Source organism: Triticum urartu, unplaced genomic scaffold (assembly GCF_003073215.2).
Source record: "Triticum urartu cultivar G1812 unplaced genomic scaffold, Tu2.1 TuUngrouped_contig_6204, whole genome shotgun sequence".
Lineage (NCBI taxonomy): Eukaryota > Viridiplantae > Streptophyta > Magnoliopsida > Poales > Poaceae > Triticum > Triticum urartu.
The window spans coordinates 1-6,964 of NW_024116945.1; the positions used below are offsets into that span (position 1 = coordinate 1).

At 44.1% G+C, this 6,964-nt stretch overlaps 1 long non-coding RNA gene across 1 annotated transcript; it reads left to right on the forward strand.

The window, feature by feature from the left end:
* Positions 1 to 4,322: 4,322 nt before the first annotated feature.
* Positions 4,323 to 6,040, forward strand: LOC125530289. The gene is made up of 2 exons (XR_007292895.1): positions 4,323 to 4,705; positions 5,731 to 6,040. It is a non-coding gene; the product is annotated as an uncharacterized LOC125530289 (long non-coding RNA).
* Positions 6,041 to 6,964: the final 924 nt, after the last annotated feature.

The window sequence follows — 6,964 nt, forward strand, 5'->3', positions numbered from 1 at the left end:
TTAGGGCCTTGGATGAGAATTGGCATCATAATGAACTTCCGCTTCATGCACATCCGAGGAAGGTTATACATACATAGAGTCATGGGCCAGGTGCTGTGATTGCTGCTCTGCTCCCCGAAAGGATTAATGCCATCCGCGCTTAAACCAAACCATACGTTCCTTGGGTCACCTGCAAACTGAGCCCAGTACTTTCTCTCGATTTCTCTCCACTGCGACCCGTCAGCGGGTGCTCTCAACTTCCCGTATTTCTTACGGTCCTCACTGTGCCATCGCATCAACTTGGCATACTCTTCATTTCTGAACAGACGTTTCAACCGTGGTATTATAGGAGCATACCACATCACCTTCGCAGGAACCCTCTTCCTGGGGGGCTCGACATCAACATCACCAGGGTCATCTCGTCTGATCTTATACCGCAATGCAACGCATACCGGGCATGCGTTCAGATCCTTGTATGCACCGCGGAAGCACATTGTCTGGTTCCTCTTGATCTTCAGCAGCTTCACCCGTTGTAGCATCATTGGGCACATCGACTAGTTCCTCTTGATCTTCACCAGCTCCCCCCGTTGCAGCATCACCGTATTCAGGGGGCACATAGTTGTCATCGTACTCTTCTTCTTCGCGGTCTTCCATCATAACCCCTATTTCTCCGTGCGTCGTCCAAATATTATAGTGTGGCATGAAACCCTTATAAAGCAGGTGGGAGTGAAGGATTTTCCGGTTAGAATAAGACCTCGTATTCCCACATCCAGTGCATGGACAACACATAAAACCATTCTGCTTGTTTGCCTCAGCCGCATCGAGAAACTCATGCACGCCCTTAATGTACTCGGAGGTGTGTCTGTCACCGTACATCCATTGCCGGTTCATCTGCGTGCATTATATATAATTAAGTGTCCAAATTAATAGAAGTTCATCCACATTAAAACCAAAGTACATACATAGTTCTCATCTAACAACATATAGCTCTCCAGAGCATCTAATTAATTAAACCATACATTGAAACTATGTAAAACATTTCAATGCGAAAACAAATGCGATCATAATCGCAACCAAGGTAACAATTGATCCAACGGCATAATGATACCAAGCCTCGGTATGAATGGCATATTTTCTAATCTTTCTAGTGTTTCGTTGCAAACTTCTATATCCTCCCGGCCGACGGCACCCGTGGGGGCTTGATTCTGGCCACGTCGGACCGCTTCTTCACCCTATCCGACTTCCATGCACTACAAGAAACATGTTAATCCATGACAGATTTTGGATGACGTTCTCAGAATTCGTCACAGATAGGGTGCCATCGATGATGGTTTCTCTGTTTCGTCACGGAAAACGTCATGGATCAGCAAAATAAAAATAGGCCCCAAAACAGTAGCCCTCTAGGGAGAAACCGTCATGAAATCTGTCATGGAACAAGCAGCTAGGCCTTTTTTTTCTTTATACACCATCCAGTCCGTCATGTATGACTCATGCTGATGTGCCATACGTTTTTCTTCTTTTGGCCCACATGTTAGTCCTTGCTACGTCCTGCACTACACAGGTGCCATGCGAGCTTGCCATAGTATGGGACCCACATGTAAGTGTGGCAGAGTGAGAGATGAGCCGAGACCGATGCCACGTCAGCTTTGCTGGAAAGTGCGGGTTCCACATGTCAGTATGACACGAGAGAAATAACAGCAAAATATGAATTGCGCTCAAGGGGGTTTCGAACCTGAGACCTCCAGCTACTAGACCGAACGAGCTAGCCACCCAGCCACAAAACGCTATTTGTGTAACTATGAGCAAGAATTTTATATAGACAATACGTTGTGATGCTTGGCTGTACCAACCAAGCAGTTTTTTTTTACGAAATCTCTAGCTCCAAGTAGTTTTTTACTCGTTTTCTAGCTTTAATCGATGGAACGAGCTAGCCACTCGACAACAATTAGATGCTAAAAATAGTAATTATATAATTGGGCCTGTCCTGTGCGCCAACCCATGCAGTTTTCTACTCGTTTTCTTTTTATTTTGTCCAAGTTATATTTTTTAGTTTTTTCCATATAAAACATTTACTGTTATTATTGTTTTGCAAGTAAAAGTTACAGTAATAATTAACATACAACTATTATGTATTTCAAATGTCTATTCTATTTTCATTCTTTTGTACCTTGCAGAGGTAAACATGAACTTTTTATAAAATTTACATGGACTTAAACAGTTCAACGTGCATTACAAATTATTTGCAAATTCTGTATCTTCATTCTTGGCCAAAAGCACACAATTTTTGTATATGTTTCAACCAGTATTAAAAATTATTGTGTAATAATAATAATGTTTTGAAATGTATTAAAAATGTTACACATGTTTTAGTCTATAGAAATGTAAGATTAATAGTACATAGTATCATAATATATTTTTACTAAAACATTCACCATTTTCTAAAAACACACTGAACATTTTTTAAAAATACACATTGACATTTTTTAAAGGGACGTTGTCTATTTTTTGAATTCATGATGAACTAAAAAACACGTTTACAATTTTTTAATACACGTGAAATGGTTTTCTAAAAACATGTTGAACATTTGTTTCAAATGCACTAATACTTCCGTTAAGTTTTATCGCAATTGCAATTTTCCGTACATTTCTTGTTTTGAATGCAAAAGTTGTCACGTACACTTCCTGGAAACCGGGACATCTCCCCCGAAACATGGTTTCGAGAGGGAATGGGTCGGGTTTGAATGCAATGTTTCATCGTTGGACCTTGAAAGTTTTTCTACATTCAAGAGACACCATCACATGTTGCATGTCAAAGTTTATCATTTTAGGGGTTTGTTCGCTATATTTTAGCCATTGAGTGCATTTCTTGTTATTTAACGAATACAATTCAAATTTGAACAACATGTGCATACAAAAATGGTAAAAATGGGTTAAAAAAAATCCTAATTTTGTCCAACAAGTCTATGTTCAGGTCTTATCCAAGAAAAGAAGAGGAATCACATACATTAGGGTGCCAAGGATCGAGCCCAAACACAAAGCTTATTGGTTATTTTTATTCTAGAAAATGCAAACAAAGTCTGAAAACAAGAAACCTGACATGGTGTCATTACATGATTCCTAGGCACCATGGTAAAAATTTGAGAGCGTTTCACAAAACTTGCGACGTACACTATTTGGAAACCGGAAGATCTCCGAGGAAGAATCATGATTTCGAGAGGGAGCATGCCGAGTTTGAATGCAAAAGTGACGGTTGCTTCATCAATTGACCCTGAAACATTTTTTACACTGAACATACACTGTCATATGTGCCATGTCAAAATTGGCATTTTGTGTTTCTTTTTCTTTCTAAATTTAATCCTCTAACCATTCTCCTATCTCATCTTCATTTCCGTCTCTCTCTCTCTCCCTCTCCCTCTCTTTCTCTGCACATTGTGTAGAACGCGGCCTGCATGTCGGCATGCTCACTGGCGGCCTGCATGTCGGCGTGCTTGCCGTTGGCGGCGATTGAAGTAGCGCAGGGAGGCGTTGACTCGCCGAGGAGCTAGGGAGGAACACCGGAGGCGACTTCTTGTGCTTGCCGGTGGCGGCGATTGAAGTAGCGCAGGGAGGCGATGACTCGCCGAGGAGCTAGGGAGGAACACCGGAGGCGACTTCTTGTGCTTGCCGGTGGCGGTGATTGAAGTAGCGTAGGGAGGCGTTGACTCGCCGAGGAGCTAGGGAGGAGCACCGGAGGCGACTTCTTGTGCTTGCCGGTGGCGAGCGTCGATGTTAGTGGTCAGAGCTGCGAGAGGAGCTGTCAGCTTGACAAGGAGCTCGAGAGAAGCAAGGCATGCAATTGCTCTCGAGGGGATCGTGATCCAGATCCGGCAACACACAAGTTGTTGCAGTGGGGAAGATTGCAACAATGACTCAGTTGCAAAAACTAGTCATCATAATACGTTGCTCCCGAGCCATATGATTAAATTTAAAATCAGATCATCAGGTAGTTTGCATCATTTTCGTTAATATAAATTATCTAAAAATAGCGAAAGCCCATTATGGCTCTCAGCCAGGGAGCAATCCTGCGTGAGGCAAACCATGCATTCTGATTGGCCATATCAGCCCGCCCGCTGATCGTGCTCCTCAACCGTTCGATTTTCTGAGATCCAACGGATGGCACACAATCCCTAATTCCCTACCTCTCTCTTCTCTCCCCTACCCCCGCAGCCGCCGGCTTCTCTTCCGCCCAGATCCCTCCTCCCGTGCCTCCTTCCTCCCATCTCATTCTCCAATCTTCGACTTCCCTGCCCAGTCGAGGAGCTCGGAGGCCGCACCGTGGCAAGCACCACCGGCGCGACGGCCGCCCCACACCGTCCGAGCGTTCCATGTGCGGCTGGATCTGGCGTCTAGCTGCCGGATCCACCGCGGATAGCAACATCGCCTGCTACCTCCTCTCCGACTCCAACCACCACACCACCTCTACTCCATCCAGCCGTCCCGTCCACTGCCAGAACCAGCAATCTCGCTGTCGGATTGGTGGCGGTGGTTCCTCATGGTTCAGTCTCCTCCCGATGACGCGTCGGGGGCTGGTTCCAGGCGGACATCAGCCAGCCCACAGTTAGCGCTCTCATCTCACGCCCGTCTTCCCCATCGATGGCACGGGTCTCCTCAAGGAGGACAACACCGACACTGCTAGGTATGGTGAACGCAACCAGGGCGACGGGCCACTTCTTCGTCTCTAGCTCCGGTAAGACCCTGGTCTTCCGTCCTGCTCTCCCTCTCTCGTGCTCTGGGTGACACGGCCACTGAGCCGTGCCTGTGTATGTGCCGACCATGGTGCCATGGCTTAGGATTTAAGCATGTGGTGGTCATCTGGCCATGGTTTATCCTGTTCTTGCCGTTTGCTAGGCAGAATGTAATAGGATGCATATTTTAGCTTGATTTAGCTCATAGGCTGCTATCCCATCACATTCTATGCTATTGTTGATTACTCCTGTTCATGGTATGCTAATGTTTAAAACTGTTTCTGTTTATTTAGGTTCAGTGGGGTTATACTCGTGCTTATGCTACTGAACAATTGTCCTAGCATGTTACTTGGAATTTGGGCATGGTACTGTGGTGATTTGCAGGTTATTGGCTTTTGTACTTCTCGATGGCTTGTAGCTAGAATTACAGAGTTGTATAAGAACCGAAATTACTATGCTATACTTGAGTTGTGATTTGCCATAGTAAAGTGTTTACTCCTATAGTTCTTATGGTATCTTTAAATAGACATCTATATTGAGTGTATCTGTATTGCCCCTCTGTTCTTAGTAATCTACTTCATTTACATTGCCTCTAAATGCTGGAATTATGAATGTTTGTTAGGAGTAGTAAATACTAATGAATTGATTTTGCTGAGAGTCAAGTGTAGTCATATTTGTGAATGTGCCTTCTATAAGGTTTGTGAATTTGAAAAAAAACTACTTATATTGTACAGTGTGATCTTGCATTTATATACAATAACATCAAATAGGAAAAATACATATTGCATTAGAATTATATATGTTTGAGTAAATAGGCCTTCTGACAATTGTAATATCAGTTTCTTCATTTGTTTTAGAATACAAAAATAGGCCGTCTGACAATTGTTTAATTGAGAAGTGTGATGCACATTCTTTTAGAGGCACAATAGTTTCCTTTCCTCCACAATATGTACTGTGCATATAATTATCATTTCTTATTTCCTTATTCTGTATCAGCTAGATACTGATTGGTGTAGTATTTTAACAGCTGTGCAGGATCATTTGCTGCCTGTACCAGAGTGTGAATGACATCATCGACTTCTACCTCCTCCATCTCAAGGACAAATCTCTTGCAACCCATGGTGCTGCATTTGAAGTGTTCATTTGTAATCTGGTAGTGATTATTATCTGTGTAATGTATGATGTTTTGGATTTCTTTTGTAAATGTTGGCAATGTGGCTTTAGTGTTGTACCAGTGATGGTTGTTGTAATTGAATGAAACAATTTAATAGAAAATTGTGGGCTTGGCAAAATTATGTGTCCTGTTGATGGAAAATAATTGGATGTGAAAATTTGTATTATGTGTAATGGGATGTGCTAGCTGGGCGAATTGAATGGACGTTGCTATTTGGGTCGTATTGGAATTAATTGGGCTGAAATCTTAATTGGGTTGATATGGGCCATATTGGAATTAATTGGGCTGAAATCTTAACCGGGTTGATAGTCAAACGTAGTGGGCTAGAATTTTAACTGGGCCGATGATCAAATGGGCTGCCACCTTAGATTCACGGAAGCTGCCACGTCAGATGATGATGTGGAATGCCTCCTAACGTCGTTATGAGTGTGTCTGTTAAATACCCACCTGTGACAGTCCAAATCCGTCATGGATCCGTGACGGATTTGGAAACCCGTCATGGAGTGCATGGTTGTTAAATTATGACGCGATATACATGACAGATTTCAAATCCGTCACGGGTGCTCTTCCATGATGGTTCTAAGCACATCGGTGACAGTATGAATCCGTCATGTATTAACAAGTTCCTTGTAGTGATGCGACTCCGGGCTCCATCTCCGTCACCGTCACCATGCTCAACGAGCGCGCTTCGTGGACAATCACGGGCGTCTATGGCCCGCAGGGCGAGCAAGACAAGTTGGCCTTCATTGAGGAGCTGAGGACTCTCAAGACCATGGCCAGAAGTGAGTGGCTCCTTCTGGGGGATTTCAACCTCATCACTAAAGCGGCGGATAAGAGCAACACCAACATCAACCGCCGCCTGGTGGGCAAGTTCCGTGGGGCTCTTGATTTCTTGCAGCTAAAGGAGCTTCACCTAGGCGGGCGCCGTTTCACTTGGTCAAATGCGCAGGCCAACCCGGTCCTTACCAAGATTGAACACGTGTTCCAGTCCGACGATTGGGACATACTCCACGTGTTCCACTCTGACGATTGGGACATGCTCTTTCCCAATGCGCACCTTCAGGCTATCACCACAGCTTGCTCGGAT